This window comes from Marmota marmota, unplaced genomic scaffold (assembly GCF_001458135.2).
Source record: "Marmota marmota marmota unplaced genomic scaffold, marMar, whole genome shotgun sequence".
Taxonomy (NCBI): domain Eukaryota; kingdom Metazoa; phylum Chordata; class Mammalia; order Rodentia; family Sciuridae; genus Marmota; species Marmota marmota.
The window spans coordinates 44,913,225-44,933,668 of record NW_025999842.1 but is presented as its reverse complement, the minus strand read 5'-3'; the positions used below and the strand labels follow the sequence as shown (position 1 = coordinate 44,933,668).

The 20,444-nt window shown below is 36.0% G+C and overlaps 1 protein-coding gene across 2 annotated transcripts in view; it reads left to right on the top strand.

Moving 5' to 3' along the window:
• Themis (thymocyte selection associated) overlaps positions 1 to 3,867 on the top strand; it is a 192,620-nt gene extending 188,753 nt beyond the window's left edge. For both annotated transcript variants that reach the window (XM_048797997.1, XM_048798002.1), the window contains exon 6: positions 3,284 to 3,867. The gene's annotated coding sequence lies outside the window, so the exon portion shown is untranslated. The remainder of the gene's footprint in view (positions 1 to 3,283) is intronic.
• The last annotated feature ends 16,577 nt before the right edge of the window (positions 3,868 to 20,444 follow it).

Sequence of the window (20,444 nt, the reverse complement as noted above, 5' to 3'; positions counted from 1 at the left end):
GAAATAAACCCCAGACTTCTATTTTGTAATTATCTAATTGTATTTTCTGTAGGCAAAAACAGTTGCCAGGAGTACAAATATGACTCATCTCTGAACAATGGTACAGTACCCACTTAATCACTGCAAATGAGGGAAACAATACAGCAGCTAATAATGTGTACCATTTGTTTATTCAGACTCAGCCAACAATGTCATTACAAAAGGTACTAAAGAAAGGAAAGTAGGTGGTTGGTACAGATAGGAGAAGATAGATGGAAATCCTGTTGAAACTGTTGAAGATAGATTCCATGAAATATTCAGAATAGAATGCAATCACAGAAGGTGCCTGGCTGACTGCAGGTTTTACTGTTCTACATCAGATTGAGCAACTTTAGGAGTCTGGCACTCAAAGTTCCCAAGAGGGAGCATGAGGTGTGAAAAGCATGGATTCAAATTAACACTTTAGGAAATGTCGGCTTTAAAAGGGAATGCAAATCAATTTTAGATATACTTGAATTTGATTCCTCTAAAATATGAGGAAATGGAGATATTCTTTCACTTCAATCTTCTTGTTCAAAGAATTACCCCTCTGATTTTATGCTTATAACTTCATTTTGTGGCCTGAACAACAGGTTATTTTTACAAGAGTATGTATTCTGACTATCAAAGGGCACTTCTTTAGCTTATATGTCTTACAGAGAAAAATGAAATAAAACTCAGCCTGTTTTTCTATAGCTGAAGTGTTTGGCTTGCTCTTCATGGAACTTAGTCTATATGACTCCGCATTCCTCAGTTAATTTATCATCTAAGTATTTGGTTTGGTAAATATTTAATGCAGTTTAAGAAACCACCTCTGGTTGAACTTGGGATGCTTCCAAAAGGAATGGATGATGAATTCCTCAAAAAGAGAAGCGTTTCAAATGAATTTGGGTTTAAAAACAAATAATTGTGTGAAAAAACAGTTCCTTCACATTTTGAGATTTCTTGAAAGTTAATGTGATGAGGAACAGGATTTCCAGCCTATGTGAACTCTTCTGCTGTATCCATAAGCTGGCCACCAGAGTATGGATATTATGTAGAAGATCCCCACTTAGCTAATGATAGGGCCAGCTCAGGAAGGGGAGAGTGACTTAAAAAGCCCCCTCTAAAATTCACATGGTTAATCCCATTATCTCACCTTGAAATAACATATTTATTCTAATTTCCTCACTTCCTGTTTTTCTACTTGACTATGTACTATCTTAAATCAGCTTATTGACAAGGGAGAGTGAGACTAATAACTGTCAAGATGACAGATTGAACTTTCTAACCACAGGCCTATAATAGTTTTATGTGCATGTGAGATGGTAATAGCAGGTAATATTTCGGTAGCACTTTATGTTTTACAAAGCACTTGCAGATCCATTATTTCATTTGATATTTCTTCAACTCAATGATTCAGTTGTTATTATTATCAAACTTCATTCACTGATAAGGAAATGAAATTCAGAGATTCCTCAAAATGCACCGCCATTGAGTTGTAGTCTCAGGAATCAGAACTAAGTCCTCAGATTCTGTTTCTTTGTAATACAATATATCTATTTCATTTTTCCTTATCTCCCCCCAGCAAGAAAAGCAACATTGTGAAGTAAGAAATACTGTTGTTATCCCTTTTGAAAGATACAATCTTAAAGATAGTAACTAATAGAAGTGGGAATTAAATCTGGGCCTACTGCCTAAAAATCTTGTTTCTCTTATCTATAATGTATATTCTACAGTGGCTAGTTGTATTGATATTTGTGATTTAAGAAAGATCTAAAAGATCTGAAGACAGCAGTTGGGGGATCATGAGGAGAGAGACTTAAATGAAAGAGGACACAAGGCCCTGGCTATCTTCCCCATCAGCCACTGATGACCCAGACTCCAGCCCCAGTTAACACAGAGAAGTGTTATTGACAAAGAAAGTAAATTCTTGTCATTAGGAAGGTTCACATGTTCAGAGAAATTCTATTTTGACATCAATTTTTTTTTCTCTCAATTAGTCTGTGAACTCCTCAGAAGTCACAAAGCTGTGTATTTTATTTTCGTGTTTCACATGACTCATAAAAATTACTAAGAGTTATTGAGACAGTTTTAGGCTCTTTGTATTTATAGATCTATTTAATTTTTGTAGCAGCTTCATAAAATAGGCATTATTATCCCTGCCCCTCTCCTGTTTTTAAAGATGAATAATAGGCCCACAGGGTTAGATAACTTACTTTTGATTATGCTACTATTAGTGGCAGAGAAAGAATTCAAAGGATAAAGGAAAGGAAGGGAGGTAAACAGAAGAAAGGAAGGAAGGAAGGAAGGAAGGAAGGAAGGAAGGAAGGAAGGAGAAGAGAGAAGAAGAGAGGAAGAGAGAAGAGAAGAAGAGGAGGAAGGAAGGAAGGAAGGAAGGAAGGAAAGAAGGAAGGAAGGAAGGAAGGAAGAAAGGAAGGAAGGAAGGAGGCTGTTTTAGGTCATGACTATTCAGGAGCAAAAGATAAAGAGAGCTCCTGTCCATTTAAGTGGCCAGCACTCAAATGGTCTTTAGGATGATCAAGGTATGGGCAAACCGGAGGTTTCTGGTCCTCTGTGCCTCTTGACCACTGTAGTGTTTGCTAGTGGGGCTTTTTAAGCACTCATCCTCATTCTTCACAAAGCCCTGGTGGGAAGGAATGGAGGATGGAATTCCTATTTGCTGTACTTGAAAGTCTGGAAGGACATTGTATTAGTGTCAGGTTTGCCTACAGGTTAACTCAGAGCTTTACATCATGCAGCTTATGCTTGAGACCTGTAGCTCCACCTTCAATTTCCCATGTGCAGATGCCCACTCCCTGCTCTGTGGTTATATTCTGCAGGTCTAGGACATCAGCCAGAGTGTTGATCTGGAATCAGATATTTTTAGATCACCATCAGCTTCAACCCCTTACTAGCTGTATACTTGTTTGGCAGGTCACAACTTTACTGTGGCCTACCTTGCACTGCCCATAAAATAGAGTTGTAATGAGGATAAACTAAAATGCATGGAAAAGCATTCTGTCAACTGAAAAACACTTTAGGAATGGAATTATGTATTATCTCTTATCTCATAGAAATGTCTACCAAATATCTGCAGAATTTGCATCTCTTCCATTTATTTTATTTTATATTTTGGCTCTTCTTATTTGGTTCCCAATTTTTTTCTGAAAAGAATATGCATGTGAGTCTCTTACAAAGAGTACTTGAAAGCAGATGGTTTCCTTCCTGGATGGATTCAATACGTATTTCTGATGGACCCCTCTTTTCTTTTCTTTACTTGTAGAAATCTTCAAAAATGAAAAACATCAAAAATAACAAGATGTGATGGAAGCCACTTGGGCAGTGAACATAAATGTTGCAAAGGAAATGGAACCTTGCCTTGAGCTGAAAACCAACTATCCCCAAAGGACGCCAGGAGAATTTTCACTAGCCACTGCAAAGAGAGAACAATCTTAAAATTTTAACAGATAAAACTCAAAGAGAGCTCTATGATATGGAATTCACATAGACTATTTTGTTGTGCCAAAATCTGTATGTATTGTCTCATCACTAGGCATGTTTATTTAATGTGAACAGTTTTGAGTCTCTGGTTTCCACTACCAATAATTAAGCAAGTGAAAATATTTTTGTACTTCAATTTCTATGTAAAATTGGTTAAAAATAGGACGCTAGCTCTCCACGTATTTTTATCCTTTTTTCTATAATTTATTTTGCCATTATTCTAAGACTAACTTAAAGAAATAATCATATCTGAGAATGATTTAAAATACCCAGGTTTCTTATGTGATTCCCTGAGAACTGTGGAAATGAGTTTGTTTAGGAGTTTGTTTTATAAATGCACTGTAAATAAATGTTTTGGAATCTCAATAGTCAAAGCCTTTGTGAATTGTAGAAATTTTCCAAAACTTCTTCCTCTAGCTTCTGAAAATCCTGAGTTTATGTCTTTAATGTATTATGCCTTATTATTTTGTGTACTATATATTAGATAATTCTTTATATTGATGTTTACTAGAATTGTAGGAAAACAATTTAGGTAATCATAATATTTGGTGCAAATAGAAGGGCAATAGAATAGTAATAAAATATAAGATATTTGGGTGACTAGAAGCCACAGTGATCTAATTATTGTATATTAGAATAACACTTAAAGTTGTAGATCTGTAAAAATGACTTTAAGAGCAATCACATTTGACAATTTATCTTATTAGGCATGAAGTATATAGAAATGTAATTTTTTTTTCCCTGTGAAAATGAAGAGACAGAATTTATTTGGTTAAAGTTACGTACAAAGCCTTAGACTTTTTTTTTTTTATATAGGTCATACTCCTTATAAAAACTCACTTCAACTCATAATCAACTTGGACTATATGGAGAACTTATTAGATGATTTAGCACCAAAGAGTATCTGAGAACAATAAATCATGACACAACTTTCCACAGGGGGAAAAAAAAAATTACAGTTAGTGATCTTTGCTTCAGTGTTTATATTCCGAGGTAGCTTACTTCCCTTATCTTTAAATTTTTTTTTCATTTAAAGTTGCAATAAATCCTGATTTCCAGTAACCTAAAGATTGTTTAGTGATTAGATTGTGGTAATATCACTTATTATCTACAATTTCTGAAGTTATATGAGATGATTTGGCTTCTGTTTATTTTATCTGTTTATGCCCATAAGAACAACACATTTTCAAAGTCTAATTTTGAAGACAAAAGAGATGGCCACTCAATCCCACAGCTGTAGCAAACTGCACCAAGGTGTTTTTGGACTCATAGGATTTGATGTTTTTCAAATAGAGGATATTTATTATTATTTTTAATTTGATATAGGAGAATAATTAGATTTCTACTTTTAGTAAGTATAATTCTTTGATTATAAAATTGAGACAATGCATATACTATTTTGATTATAAATCATCAAATTTTTTGTTGGAAGTCAAAAACTAATAAAACAATTTTACATACTGTGTTTCCAATTGTCTTATATTAAAACTATAATAAACTTTGTGCTCACCTATGGAAGACATTAGAAAATTGAAAATAAATTTTATAATTTTCATCAATATGTGTTCTCTGCCATGTTCAAAATAATCAACTCCCTATAATTATTAAATTAAAAATTATTTATTTAGTGTTATGGTTTAGATATTAGGTGTTCCCCAATATCTGGACAATGCAAGAATGTTTACAAGAGCAATAATTGGGTTATGAGAGCTTTATCCCAATCAGTACATCAATCCCATGATGGGATTAACTGAGTGGTAGCTATAGGTAGGTAGGGTATGGTTGAAGAAGGTGAGTCCCTAGGGGCATGCCTTTGGGGTATACATTTTTTTATCTGTTGAGTGAAATCTCTTTCTCTCTCTGTTCCTGATCACCATGTGAGCTGCTTCCCTCTACCACAGTCTTCAACCATGATGTTCTTCCTTACCTCAAGCCCCAAGGAATGGAGCTGGCTGTCCATGGACCATGACTTCTGAAACTATAAGCCCCTCAAAACATCCTTGCTCCTCTAAAATTGTTCTTGTTGGATTTTTTTAGTCACAGCAGTGAAAAAGCTGACTAAAACAACTAGGGTTGAAATAATTTTTCATTCCTAAGGACAAGGCTGCAGGTGTCAAAGAAGTCAAGACAGAATAATTTTCCATGCTCTCCTCATCTCCAATGGCCCTACAGTGCTGGGCCCAATCACCAATGACTAAATTTTGCAGTATGGGTATGCTGCATAGATAGATCCTAAGACTACCTGTTATTAATGCTATAAATTAATAATGTTTCCTTCTTCATAATTCAGTCAGTTTGAGGAATGAAAATATAAAGGAAGTGAGAAATAGAGAAGAATTTGATTCCTTGAGAGGAGCTGCCTAAACTCTTATAACAAGGACTTTAATCGAAAGAACTGTTGTAAGATTTGAGTCAATATTTAATGTAACTTCTAGATATTTATCCAAAGGTTTCTGATCCAAGTGACTTCTGAAAGGAAGAGAATACACAAAATGTGTTGAAGGAAAGAGCAATAATTGTTATATAAATATAGATTGATAGGTTGTAATACTAAAACTGGAATCAAACAGCAAGAAAGCATTCTTCTAAATTCACTATAAAACATTTCCAAAATTTTACCACTTTTTTCTGTTTCCACTTCTACTATGGTCCAAGCATCAATCATTTCCCAGGTTACTACAATAACTCTGTAATTGTTCTCTGCATTATTTCCCTTGCTACCTGTCATTCTATTCTTACTGCAGTAGTCACAATGATCTTATTAAAAACTGTGCTACATGTAACACAGTCACTGCATATCTCACTCAGATTCCTAAAAGGATCCTGATCCTACATGATCTATTCCTGCTATCCCTCTGGCTACTTCTCTCCGATGTTCTCTTTTCACTTTTAAAGTAACTTGATCTTGGCATTATTCATCAGCCAGGACAGGATTGGTCCTGCCTCAGGGCCTTTGCGTTTGTACTCCTTCCTGCCTGGAATGTTTTTGCTTGGTGTTTCATGAAAGTCATTCACTCACTTTCTTAAAGGTTTTACCCACATGTTGTCATCTCAGTGCTGTCTGCCCTGACCATACTTTCTCAAATTGAAACCTCAACCCTACCTGGTCTTTTCCATATCCTTCCTACTTTTAATTTTCTTCATAATGCATTTCACTTACTATATATTTTACATGTCTAGTTTATTTTTGTTTCCTTTACACATCAATGTAAACTCCCTGAAGGCAGGGATTTCTGTTTGGTTTGTCCAGTCTACTTGGGCACTTAGAATAGTGCCTGACAGATATTTGATGTTCATTTATATATTTGCTGAATAAACTGATGAGAATTTTAAATAAAATATATGAGAGATAATTCCAGACTGGTCAGGTCTGAATTCTGTCTCAGCTGATTATTAGGTTTCCTTGGAGAAGTTTGACAACTTCCTTCTGCTTCAGATTCCTTAGTGTGTAAAACTGGGTTGAAAATAGAATCTACATCATAGGTTACTTGTGAAAACTTGGTGAATAAATACATGCAAAGTGCTTAGAGCTTTGCTTGACAATTTTTAAGTCTTAAATATATTTACCAGTTATAATTGCATGAAAAATATATTTCACCCTAAACAAGATGTGAAATGTTAAGACAAGTCTTTTTATTGTTAGGAACATGCATCTTTTTTTTCCCATTAGCTATTTCCTCCCCACTTCCAATCATGTGCCATAACAAATACCTGTCTAGTTCTTGTTGTCTTAAATTAGGTTCCCTAGAAACATAGACTAGGGTAGAGATTTTTTTTGTTCAGTGTTTTTTGAAAGAGTGTTCCTAAGAGTGTGGAAGTGCAAAATAATAGTACAAAAGAATCTAAGCAAATGGGTGGTATCATGACAAGCCCAAACTCATCTTTCCAGCCTCATCCCCACAGGATCATGCTGGGGATGATCAGATGATCAGTTCAGCCTTCAAGCGTTCCTCTCAATTCCAGAAGGTCAGCAGTCTCTGGATGATTTGGTATATAAAGGACAAACAAATCTCAAGAGCATGTCCCCTTGAAGCAATATTATGCAGATCTCATATTGGGAGAACAGAAATTCTGCAAGCCCTCAGATGCAGGGTGCTGGCTAAGGCACTGTGTAAATGGAGGGTAAATGCATACTTGGAATAGGTGTTGATTCCTGTTAGTACAAAACCTAGATGGAAGGAGTCCAGGGTAATAAAGTTGTTGCCAAATATCCAGGTGGCATCTTCAAAATATGGTACCGTATCAGGGAGATAGTGCTTACCGTTAGTTGGTCTTGGTGCAGGAATTTAAACAACTTACAGTTTCAATAGCTACATCAACTTTTGGAAGAAAGAGTTCATGTTGCTAGCCCCAAAACTACCTTCCTATCAGCCACCATTCTTACTCTACTCAGGACTCCTTTGCATAGTTCTGAAGTGACTACCTAGAAAGGTTGATTGATTACCTAGAGATTGAGTCATCTTGTTTAATTGATTTCACGGTGCATCCTCTGCAGTGGATGCTCTTGGATAAACACCAAAATGTGCTATCCAAAATTTATACTTTCTGCTCACTCTTATAGGCATAACTACATCCTCTTCTGAAGATGTCTTTATCCTTCATCTTATAAGTGCATTGTAGGTGTATGATTAATCATCTTAGACATTAGTCATTGAAGTTTATTTTATCAACTTTTATAAGAACCTTACTATGAACTCCATAGTGTCTTGTGGGAATAATAGTAGTTGGTAACTTAAGGGTTTAGTCACTCATTCACATGGCTCATTTGTATCATCTTAACCTGCTTAACCCCAGTACAAGATATGACACTTCTATCTTATAGGAATTTCCTCACCTAGAAAATTGGTGTGTCTCATAGAAGCTATGAGGGCAGCTGCAGTCTTAAGATAGTCTGCCAGGGCCCAGTAGCATGGTGACAGCTGCCTTTCAGATGGTAGAGAGCTTTGCCATAAAATGTTGTGACAACTTTCCTGGGACTACACAGTAATTATTCTGTTAGGGCTTGCTAGAGTTTTCATTTACTATCTACCACCAAATAATTCTAGTACCATTGGGTATTTTATATTATATAGGGGAGATGCAAGTCCTCTCAAACCACAGATGTGACCTGAAATAGTACCTTTTTTTGGTTTGGGTCCCATTGAAGCCAGAATTAGACGGGCAGTCAGTATAGATAGGTCAATTGAGTCAGGTCAGATCAAGGAGGACAATTTGAGTGAGTCTGGGAAGTTGGAGACTGCCCTCTGAGGGACTGAAATACCTTCAGAGCCCTTCCACCACCCTATCAAGATAACCTGCCCCTGCTCCACCTATTGCTAAGGTAACCTGTCCCAGGAATAGCCCCTCCCTAGAGGGAGTTATAAAATTGTTAATTGACGTGTCCTGGGCTGCTCCATCCTGCCCTTCCCTCTTCAGCCCACCTGGTTCCCACCTCTTGGTCATCCCACTGAGCATTTCCTGGGCCTACTCATGAAAACAGGAAAGAGAAAGATAAGGGGAAGAGGGCAGGAGAACAAAGGAAACCTCAGCTATATAAAAAGGCAGAACACCTCACTTCTTGGGATACCGGGATACAAGCTATGGCCCTCTTGTCCCTCCTAGGAGAAGCCTATGTTACCCCTTTTTAAATAAACCCCGATTTATATGCTTGCCTTGGTGTACTTCTGTTGTGTTATGCTTCAACACTGAGGGAGCAGAACTCGTCTCCAGTAATCAGTGGTCTCACCATGCAAATTGTCAGTTCATATTTTGGAACCTGATACCCAACCCGATAATATTAATATTAAGTGTGTGTGTGGGGGGGGTCTTTGGGAATTGTAAATCATGAGGGCTCCATTCTCATGAATGTATTACTGTCCATATTAAAGGCACTTAGGGAACCACCTCTCCCCACTTTTGCTATGTGAGAACATATCAAGATGTGCCATCTAGGAGCAGAACAAGCCCTGACCAGACAACATATATGTATGTACCTTTACCTTGCTCTTTCCAGATTCCAGAATTGTAACTTACAGCAACACATGTTTATTGTTTGTAACTTATTCAATCTAAGGTATTTTGTTATAGCAGCCCTTAAGTAACTAAGTGCCATAACTTCCTTTCTCTTATAGGAGTTGTCCTGACATTCCAAGATTACTGGAACCCTAAAAGCATTATCCACAGGGTAACATCTTAAATCTTTGAAGCATTTATCTAACAGCCCCTGGATTGTATACGTCTTACATCAGGTCAATATAATAATATTTGACATAGAGTGGTCCAATACAATGTTTCAAAGTGATTTTGGACCTTCAAATGCTATGTTGAAAGAAAGCAGGAGAGTCAGCATTGCTTTGGGGTGAAATGGACACAACAACTATTTTGATCCTTCTTCTTAGGCACTAAAAATAGTGTAACTGGCAAATCAGAGATTTCATGGTATATAATAGAGCCTTTGTAAAGCTGATCTAGAGAAAATACAATAGCTGTAATCAGGTCTATTTTATGGTTTTGTCCATTATCAGCTACCATATTTTATCAAGTTTTTGTGAGGCCAAACTGCTAAATTAGATGGGAATATGACAGAGACCACCACACCTGCATTGTTTAGATCTATGAGAGTAGTATAGGGTTATGCCAATACACCTAGATTATGATATCCTAGCAAGTCATATCAATGAAATTTGAGTAGATACAAACAAAAGTAAGTCTGGGCATAAAATATACAACAATAGACTTCTGTAATCTCAAAACAAAGGCTCGAAAACTAAGTGCTAGGTCCAGGGGAGCTTTCCATTAAGAACAATGAATCCTAGGCTGGGGTTGTGGCTCAGTAGTATAGCGCTTTCCAGCCATGTGTGAGGCACTGGGTTCTATCCTCAGCACCACATATAAATAAATAAATAAATAACATAAAGGTCCATCGACAACATGTGTGTGTGTGTGTGTGTGTGTGTGTGTATAAAAGAACAATGAATCCAGTGTAACTCTCAAAAATGATAATAAATCACTTATACAGGTAAATTAACAAAAAAGTTTATAGTCAATTGAATCCTTGGTATAAGAATATCCGAAGAATGTACACTAAGAAAGAAAATAAATGTAGGAGAAAGATTTGAAAATCAAGTAGGAATGGTATGTTAAATGAGAACTCACAGAATGGGAGAAATATTTGTATCATAGATATACAACCAAAGAATTCTACCCACAATATGTAAGGAAAAACTCCCCCAAATAGCTAAAACAAATGCAGACAAGCTAGTTTTCAGACAGGGTAGAGAACTTATGCCAACACTTCATAAATGAGGCTATCTAAATTGTGCTAATAAACATGTGGCAGAGAGCTCAAAATTACAGGCAGTCTTTAGGAAAATACAAATTAAAACACCGACGAGATATATCACTACAAACTCAGCAGAAGCTAATTTTTTTTAAGTGACAAGAATAAGTTCCGAATACTTTATTAGTATAGAGCAAACAAATTTCACATATTTTTGGTGGGAGTTTAAACTGGTACATCTACTATGGAAAACTGGCAGTATATTTAAAACTAAACAGTTTTGTAACCTATGACCCAGAATTTCCACTCTTGGTATAAATCTAACAAAACTCCATACTAGAAACAGCCCATGCCCATTAGCAGTAAACTATCAAATAAGTGTAGTGTAATCATACAATGAAATAATGCAGTTTACTCTTCTTTATTGCAGTTATATGTGATATACGTAGATTTGAATTCATTAAGCTTTATACTTTAGAATTGTTCACTGTATATATTTGACAAAGAAATGGAATGACAAGCATAAATCTCAGAATACTACTTACCCTTCAAGTAAATATTGAAAGGAGGTTAGAGAGCCTATGGGACTTAAAATATATTGGCAGTTTTATATTTCTCATTATGAACATACATGTATGTGTGGGGAGTATGTTTTGTATATATGGAATATTTTATAATAAATAGAAAGAAAAAAACTACACATGGAAAGCATTGCTGTTTGACCCTGACAACAGTGGGGGAAGATATTCAGCAAACTTCTCTCAAAATACATAATAGAATCCCTTGTATGCACTTTATTTAATTATATGTCAGTTCTTAGGCATACGTTTCTGCTCAGCTTTCTTGCTGGCATGAATTTTTCCATTGGGATGGTCTCATAAATATTTTCTTATATTTATCCTACATGCTAATAAAAGATAAGAAGTATGTTTTCTTCAGTATGTTCCTTAAAATGCCTGAAACCCTTTTGTTGAAAGAAAATGCTTTCCACATTGTGTTTCAATTTTTTATCTTGTGCAGCATTCAAAAGTGAAAGCTAAACTCTCCAGTCTGTATTATCTAAGTATTTAAAGTACTTAATATGTACAATATTTATATTCTTTTGGAGATAACCCAGACATTTATTTTTTGTTTGCATTCTGATGTAACTACAAGCTATGGTTGAATATGTCCAATGCATGAAAAGATAAGTGGAGAGTAATATTTGTAAGTTAGTAATATAGTAGCAAAAATGTTTCTAAGTGCTCATATCCTTGATTAGTGCAATAGTATACTACTAGAGGAAGTCTGCTACAGTATTTCTCACCTCTCATACATGAAAATAATTGTTTATATAGATTAAAGGCTTATAATGTAAAAGTACTAAAATGTAAAACATATCCACATATACTTCTCATTTAGATTTTAAAAATTTAAAATAGAAATTGAGTTTATGAGAGATATGGAAATTGTCTCTTCTGGAAATGGGAATTATACCATGTGATCTATTTTATATTCCTTTAGCGTTGTTTGTGCTTGAATAAGTTAACTATTTTGTTTTGTGTATAAAAAGATAAACAGTAATCCTTGATAGCACAGGGAATTGGTAAGAACCACACCCCTCAGAATACCAAAATCTGTGGATGCTCAAGTCATTTATATAAAATAGCATAGAATTTGCAGATAACACATACATATTCTCATCTATATTTAAATCACCTCTAGATTACTGAGTGCAATGTAAATGCTATATAAACGGTCACTATTCTGCATTCTTTAGGAAGTAATGTCAAGAAAAAGGACTAAATATTCAATATAGGTGCAGTATTTTATTTGTTGTTTTTAGATATACATGACAGTAGGTGTATTTTTATTTGTTCTTATTAGTTATATATGGCAGTAAAATGTATATATGACAGTAAAATGTATTTTGACATAATACATATATAAGGAGTATGATTTCCCATTCTTGTCATTGTACATGATGTGGAATAATGTTGGTCATGTATTCATATATGCACATGGAATAGTAATGTCTAATTAATTCTACTATCTTCTCTATTCCCATTCCCCCTCCCTTCCCTTCTAATCCAAAGTACTTCTAAGCTTCCCTACCTCTTACCCCTTATTGTGATTTAGCATCCACATATCAGAGAAAACGTTCAACCTTTGGTTTGGGGGGATTGGCTTACTATGCTTAGCATGATATTCTCCCACTCCATCCATTTACCTGCAAATGCCATAATTCTATTCTCTTTTAATGCTGAGTAATATTCCATTGGGTTAATGTACCACAGTTTCTTTATACATTCATCTACTGAAGGGCACCTATGTTGGTTCCATAGTTTAGCTATTGTGAACTAAGTTCCTATAAACATTGATGTGGCTGTGTCACGGTAGTATCCTGATCTTAACTCCTTTGGGTTTAAACTGAGGAGTGGGATAACTGGGTGAAATAGTGGTTCCATTCCAAGATTTCTCAGGAATCTCTAAACTGGTCTCCATAGTGATTGTACCAACTTGCAGTCCCACCAGCAACATATGAGGGTAACTTTTACCCCCACATCCTTGCCAGCATTTACAATTACTTGTCTTCTTGATAATTGCCATTCTGACTGAAGTGAGATGGAATCTTTGCATTTTCTGCTAGAGTTGTACATTTTTTTCCATATATTTGTTGTCCAATCATATTTTTTTTGATTAACCATAAGCTTTTATTTTCTTTTTCTTTTTTTTCTTTTTTATTATTGGTTGTTCAAAACATTACAAAGCTCTTGACATCATATTTCATACATTAGATTCAAGTGGGTTATGAACTCCCATTTTTATCCGAAATACAGATTGCAGAATCACATCGGTTACACATCCACATTTTAACATCATGCCATATTAGTAACTGTTGTATTCTGCTACCTTTCCTATCCTCTACTATCCCCCCTCCCCTCCCCTCCCATCTTCTCTCTCTACCCCATCTACCGTAGATGTGGTAGATGGATTATTCCCTGAAGACCTTAAAAGAGTGTACTACAGGGATACTGCCACATCGATGTTCATAGCAGCACAATTCACAATAGCTAGACTGTGGAACCAACCCAGATGCCCTTCAATAGATGAATGGATTAAAAAATGTGGCATTTATACACAATGGAGTATTACTCTGCACTAAAAAATGACAAAATCATGGAATTTGCAGGGAAATGGATGGCATTAGAGCAGATTATGCTAAGTGAAGCTAGCCAATCCCTAAAAAACAAATGCCAAATGTCTTCTTTGATATAATGAGAGCAACTAAGAACAGAGCAGGGAGGAAGAGCAGGAGGAAAAGATTAACATTAAACAGACACATGAGGTGGGAGGGAAAGGGAGAGAAAAGGGAAATTGCATGGAAATGGAAGGAGACCTTCATTGTTATACAAAATTACACATAAGAGGTTGTGAGGGGAATAGGGGAAAAAAAACAATCATATTTTTTATTCTGTGAAGTGCTGGTTCTTTTTCTTTGCCCATTTATTGATTGGGGTTTTGGGTATTAATTTTTTGGGTTCTTTATATATTCTGCAGATTAGTGCTTTATCTGAGGTGCAGGTGGCAAAGATTTCTCCCATTCTCTTCACATTCTTGATTGTTTCCTTGGCTGTGAAGAAGCTAAAAAGTTTCTTCTTTTGATTTGGAATCAAACTAAAAAGTTTGATTCCAACCCATTTGTTGATTCTTAATTTTACTTCTTGTTTTGGGAGTCTTGTTAAGGAAGTCAGTTCCTAAGCCAATAGGATGAAGAATTGGGCCTACTTTTTCTTCTATTAGGTATGGGGTCTCTGCTCTAATGCCTAAGTCCTTGATCCACTTTGAATTGATTTTTATGCAGGGAGAGACATATGGGTTTAATTTCATTTGCTACATATGGATTTTCAGCTTTCTCAGCACCATTTGTTGAAGAGAATATCTTTTCTCCAATGTATTTTTTTGGCACCTTTGTCTAGGATGAGATAATTGTATTTATGTAAGTAAGTTTGTCTCTGTGTCTTCTATTCTGTACCACTGGTCTTCATATCTGTTTTGGTGTCAATACCATGCCATTTTTTTTTGTTACTGTGGCTCTGTAGTATAATTTAAGGTCGGGTATTGTGATGCCTCTTCCTTCACTTTTCTTTCTAAGGATTGCTTTGGCTATTATGGGTCTCTGGTTTTTCCAAATCAATTTCATGACTGCTTTTTCTATTTGTATGAAGAACTCCATTGCGATTTCAATAAAAATATCATTAAATCTGTACAGTACTTCAGTAGTATGGCCATTTTAACAATGTTAATTCTGCCTATCCAAGAACATGGGAGATATTTCCATTTTCTAAGGTCTTCTTAAATTTCTTTCTTTAGTGATCTGTAGTTTTCATTGTAGAGATTTCACCTCTTTTGTTAGATTGATTTCCAAATATTTAATTTTTTTGAGAAAATTGTGAATCAGGTAGTTTCCCTAATTTCTCTTTCAGTTGATTTATCACTGATTTATAGGAACATAATTTATTTATGGGTATTAATTTTATATCTTGCTACTTTGCTGAATTCATTTATGAGTTCTAGAAGTTTCATGGTGGAGATTTTTGGATCTTCTAAATATAGAATTATTCATCAACAAATAGTGATAGTTTCAGTTCTTCATTTCCTACTGGATCCCTTTAATTCTTTTTTTAAAATTTCTTTCTTTTTTTAATACATGACAATAGTGGAATGCACTACATTCATAATTATCCATTCACAGCACAATTTTTCATAACTCTGTATATAAAGTCCCTTTAATTCTTTTTTCTGTCTAATTGCTCTGTCTGGAGTTTCAATTTTTATATATTTTTTATTGGTTGTTCAAAACATTACAAAGCTCTTGACATATCATATTTCATACATTTGATTCAAGTGGGTTATGAACTCCCATTTTTATCCGAAATACAGACTGCAGAATCACATCGGTTACATCCACGTTTTTACATATTACCATACTAGTGACTGTTGTATTTTGCTATCTTTCCTATCCTCTACTATCCCCCCTCCCCTCCCCTCCCATCTTCTCTCTCTACCCCATCTACTGTAATTCATTTCTCTCCCTTGATTTATTTTTTTCCCTTTCCCCTCACATCCTCTTATATGTAATTTTGTATAACAATGAGGGTCTCTTTCCATTTCCATGCAATTTCCCTTCTCTCTCCCTTTCCCTCCCACCTCTTGTCCCTGTTTAATGTTAATCTTTTTCTCATGCTCTACCTCCCTGCTGTTTTTAGTTGCTCTCCTTATATCAAAGAAGATATTTGGCATTTGCTTTTTAGGGATTGGCTAGCTTCATTTAGCATAATCTGCTCTAATGCCATCCATTTCCCTGTAAATTCTATGATTTTGTCATTTTTTAGTGCAGAGTAATACTCCATTGTGTATAAATGCCACATTTTTTTATGCATTCATCTATTGAAGGGCATCTAGGTTGGTTCCACAGTCTAGCTATTGTGAATTGTGCTGCTATGAACATCGATGTAGCAGTATCCCTATAGTACACTCTTTTAAGGTCTTCAGGGAGTAGTCCGAGAAGGGCAATAGCTGGGTCAAATGGTGGTTCCATTCCCAGCTTTCCCAGGAATCTCCATACTGCTTTCCAAATTGGCCGCACCAATTTGCAGTCCCACCAGCAATGTACAAGTGTACCCTTTTCCCCACATCCTCGCCAGCACTTGTTGTTGTTTGACTTCATAATGGCTGCCAATCTTACTGGAGTGAGATGGTATCTTAGGGTGGTTTTGATTTGCATTTCTCTGCCTGCTAGAGATGGTGAGCATTTTTTCNCTGTCTTGTTCCAGTTTTTAGAGGAAATGCTTTCACTTTTTCTCCATTTAGAATGATGTTGGCTTGGGCTTTTACAATATTGAGGTATATTTCTAACTATCCCTAGTTCTTCTAGTGTTTTGACCATGAATGGGTACTGAATTTTGTGAAATGCTTTTTCATTTATTTATTTATTTATTATTTGTAGTTGTCAATACCTTTATTTTATTTTTATATGGTGCCGAGGATCCAACTGAAGGCCTCGCACATGCTAGGCAAGCTCTCTACCACTGAGCCACAACCCCAGATCGTGAAATATTCTTTCTGCATCTATTGAGATAAACATATGATTCTTATTTTTAAGTCTATTAATGTGATAAATTACATTATTTTTATGAGGTAATGTGTGATAACACAATACATGGATATAATTTTTAATGATCAAATTAGAGTAGTTTATATTCCTGTCTCCTTAAGCATTTCTAAATTATTTTTACTAATATTTAATAATTGCAGATATTTGTAAGCTACAGTATGACATTTCAGTTCATGTCTACAATGGACACGTTAATTTTAGATGCTTATAAGACACCAAGAAATTCCATACGTGGGTCAGGACAATGATTTAGACTAGATTCACAGATTTTAGAGTAACACACACACACACACACACACAAACATATTTTGGGGGTGAATTGTATTTCTCTCAAATTTGTAGGTTGATGTCTTAACACCCAATGCCTCAGAATGTGACAACAGTTGGGGTAGAGTTAATTAAAGTAAAATGAGGTCATATCAGTGGACTCAAATCAAATTTGACCTGGGATCAAATTTTTTGTTTTATGTATTTATTTTGTTTAATGTATTTTTTTTTCGGTGCTGAGGATAAAATCCCAGGTTACATGCATGGTACATAAATGCTTTAACATTGAGTCATACATCCATTCCTGACTGTTGTTGATTAGAAGAAGAAATTTAGTCACAGACATAATATACATAGGGGAGAGACTTTATGAAGACAGAGGCAGAAAGTCATCCACAAGTCAAGGAGAGAGGTCTCAGAAGAAACCAATTCAACTAATATCATGTGCTCACATATCTTTCCTCAATAACTGTGAGAAAATGAATATCTGTTATTTAACCCCACCTTCCCCTCAGCCCTAGCAAGTGGTATTTGTTATGGCATTTCCAGCAAATCAATGCAGATTTTGGCACAGGGAGTGATGGGCTACTATCACAAACAACTAAAAATGTGAAAGTGGCTTGTTGATGCCATGTTGGAAAAACCTGATTACCTTGAAGAAACGATTGGTAGAAGCATGACCATTAAGAGCATTTATTGTAAGACCTTAGGTAGAAATAAGGAGCATTTTAGGGCCACAAAGAAAAGGCGATTTTTGTTCTTAAGTGGCAAAGAACCTGGCTAAATTGCCCTCTATTTTTGTGAAAGGTATTTTGAAATGATGAACATGGATATTCAGCCGAGGTGGTTTTTTAGCAAATTGTTGGAAGTATGGACAGGTTTATTCTTGCTATTTATAATAAAATACAAAAGGAGAGATGAATCAAAGAAATATTAAGTTAAAAGGAGTCATAATATGAAAATTTAGAAAATCCTGTCTATCTATATGACAAAAAATCAGAAAGTTTATTTTGGAGGGATGAGGAGTGACTGGGTAGTGATTTAATTATATCATTAGTGTGACTCATGCATCTAATTAACCATTCAAGCAGAAGCCCGGAACAGAGATGGAATTTTCCAGGAAGATCTGTAGAGAACGATGTTGTCTGATGGTTTGGACCCTTGTGAATCGCATAGCAAGCCCAAAAGACTATTGTGAATTTCATGCCTGTAGAAAATTTGCCAGCTTGGACTAAAGGTGACAGAGATGGCAAAAAATTTTAAAAAAGGATATAATATGCTGGGATTCTACATAATGGGCCACCAGAGGTATCTGCCTACAAATGCATATTATACCTCAAGAAAAGAAAGAATGATCTTAAAGTAAATTAGAGATTGACAAGGTAGCCACAATCATTTCTGTGTCCAACGACATAGGCCAGAGGGATAGAGATGTCTCTTCCTCAGTTTCAAAATGTGGGATTACAACTGGTAACAGAGTGCCACTATCTAAAACCAAGGGAGTAGGATCACCACTCCTGAGGATGTGGAGAGCAAGGTCACCACCCCCAAACTGGTCTGAAAGACAATGCATTTTAAAAAAAGAAGTATTCTCAAGCCATACCATGTAATGTAATTAGATCTGCTAGTTTGGGGACTTGTTTAGGACCATGACCCCTTTTGTTCTGGCATGTCACTTTTGGAAAGGCTATGTGTATTCTATGCCTGTCTCTCTATTGAATCTTGAAATCTGATAACTTGTTTTATAGAACCACTTTGGAAAGAATTTTGCCTTCAGATAAATCATATTTTTGAGTCTCCAAGATGCCTGATTTATATGATATTCAGATGAAATTCTGAGCTCAGAGTTGATATTAGAATGAGTTAATAATGTTAGGTACCGCAGTCCGGCTGCAGCAAAATAACTGGGGGGTGAGTGACGAGCAACTTGTGTACATTGATACAGCAGGAGGGGGAGCTGTTTTTTGTAGGACAGGAGGGGTATATATACATTACACACAGCTTATCTTAATTAACATAAACTAGATAGAGCAGTCAACTAATAAGGAATCTCCACACTTAATGGCTCGCTGTTGTTACTTCACAAACCACTCCCTCTGGCAAAATGTCAGGCGCCATCTTGACTTGTTTACAGACCCTAACAATTAGGATGGTGGGGCTGGGGTTTGGTCAGTGGCAAAGCTCTTACCTCACATGTGTGAGGTACTGGGTTCAATTCTCTGCACCACATATAAATAAATGAATACAATAAAGGTCCATCAACAACTAAAAAAAAAAAATTAAAAATAATGTTAGGATGGTTAGAAAGGATAAAAATATTTTGTACCTGAGAAGGAAATAAATTTGGGGCGCCATGGGGCAGAGTCTTTGGGATGAATGAGGCTCCTCAGATTCATGTCTTGAATTTCTAAACACCAGTGCCTTAGAATGTGATCATTTATAAAGAAAGGAGCTTTAAAGAGGTGAAGTAAATAAAAATTAAATAGAGAGCTGCAATCCAGTATGATTGGACTTGGAAATGTACTCACCAAGTGCAGAGGGTAGATGACAAGAAAACAGAGGGAGAAGACTGCTCTACACAAACCCAGAGGGGCCTCGAAAGAGCACAACCCTGCCAATACCTCAGTCTCAGATTCCTGCCTCCTGACCTATGAGAAAATAAATTTCTATTGTTTAAGCCATTCACCTCTGAAGCCATGAGCCCCAAGTATATTTTAGCTCCTCTCTCTTGTTCCTGTCATCTCTTGATAGCAGTGATGAAAAAACTAAGAATACTGCTAGCTCTCTAGTCCACATCCCTGTAGGTAAACAACACAGGCACATGATATCAGTGACACATTGTGTCACCTCTTTTAAAGAATTGCTGATCCGTCATTTAAGATCTGTAATTAGTTCACACAGAGATCCTGGATGGTCTCCCACTGATAAATCCACTGTACATTTTACAAAAGTGAATGATCCAAAGAGGGAATCACAGAAGCCAGTGAATTTGAACGTGCAGCAAAGAAAGGAAGAGTGAAGACATGATGGTGAAATCAGAACCAAGCACAGAGGAGTTATGGGAAAATAGCCCACTGTGAGGAAGGGCACCCTGCTGACTGGGGAGGACTCTGTGTATACAGTCGGAGGATCTCAATGAGGGCACACTCAGTGACAATAAGGAAAGTGGTTCTGACAGAGAGAAAGTGGGTGCTCAGAGGAGGCTGTGGCAGCATGTTAAGGGAACTTTCTGAGATATTTTACATCATTGGAAGGAGGCAA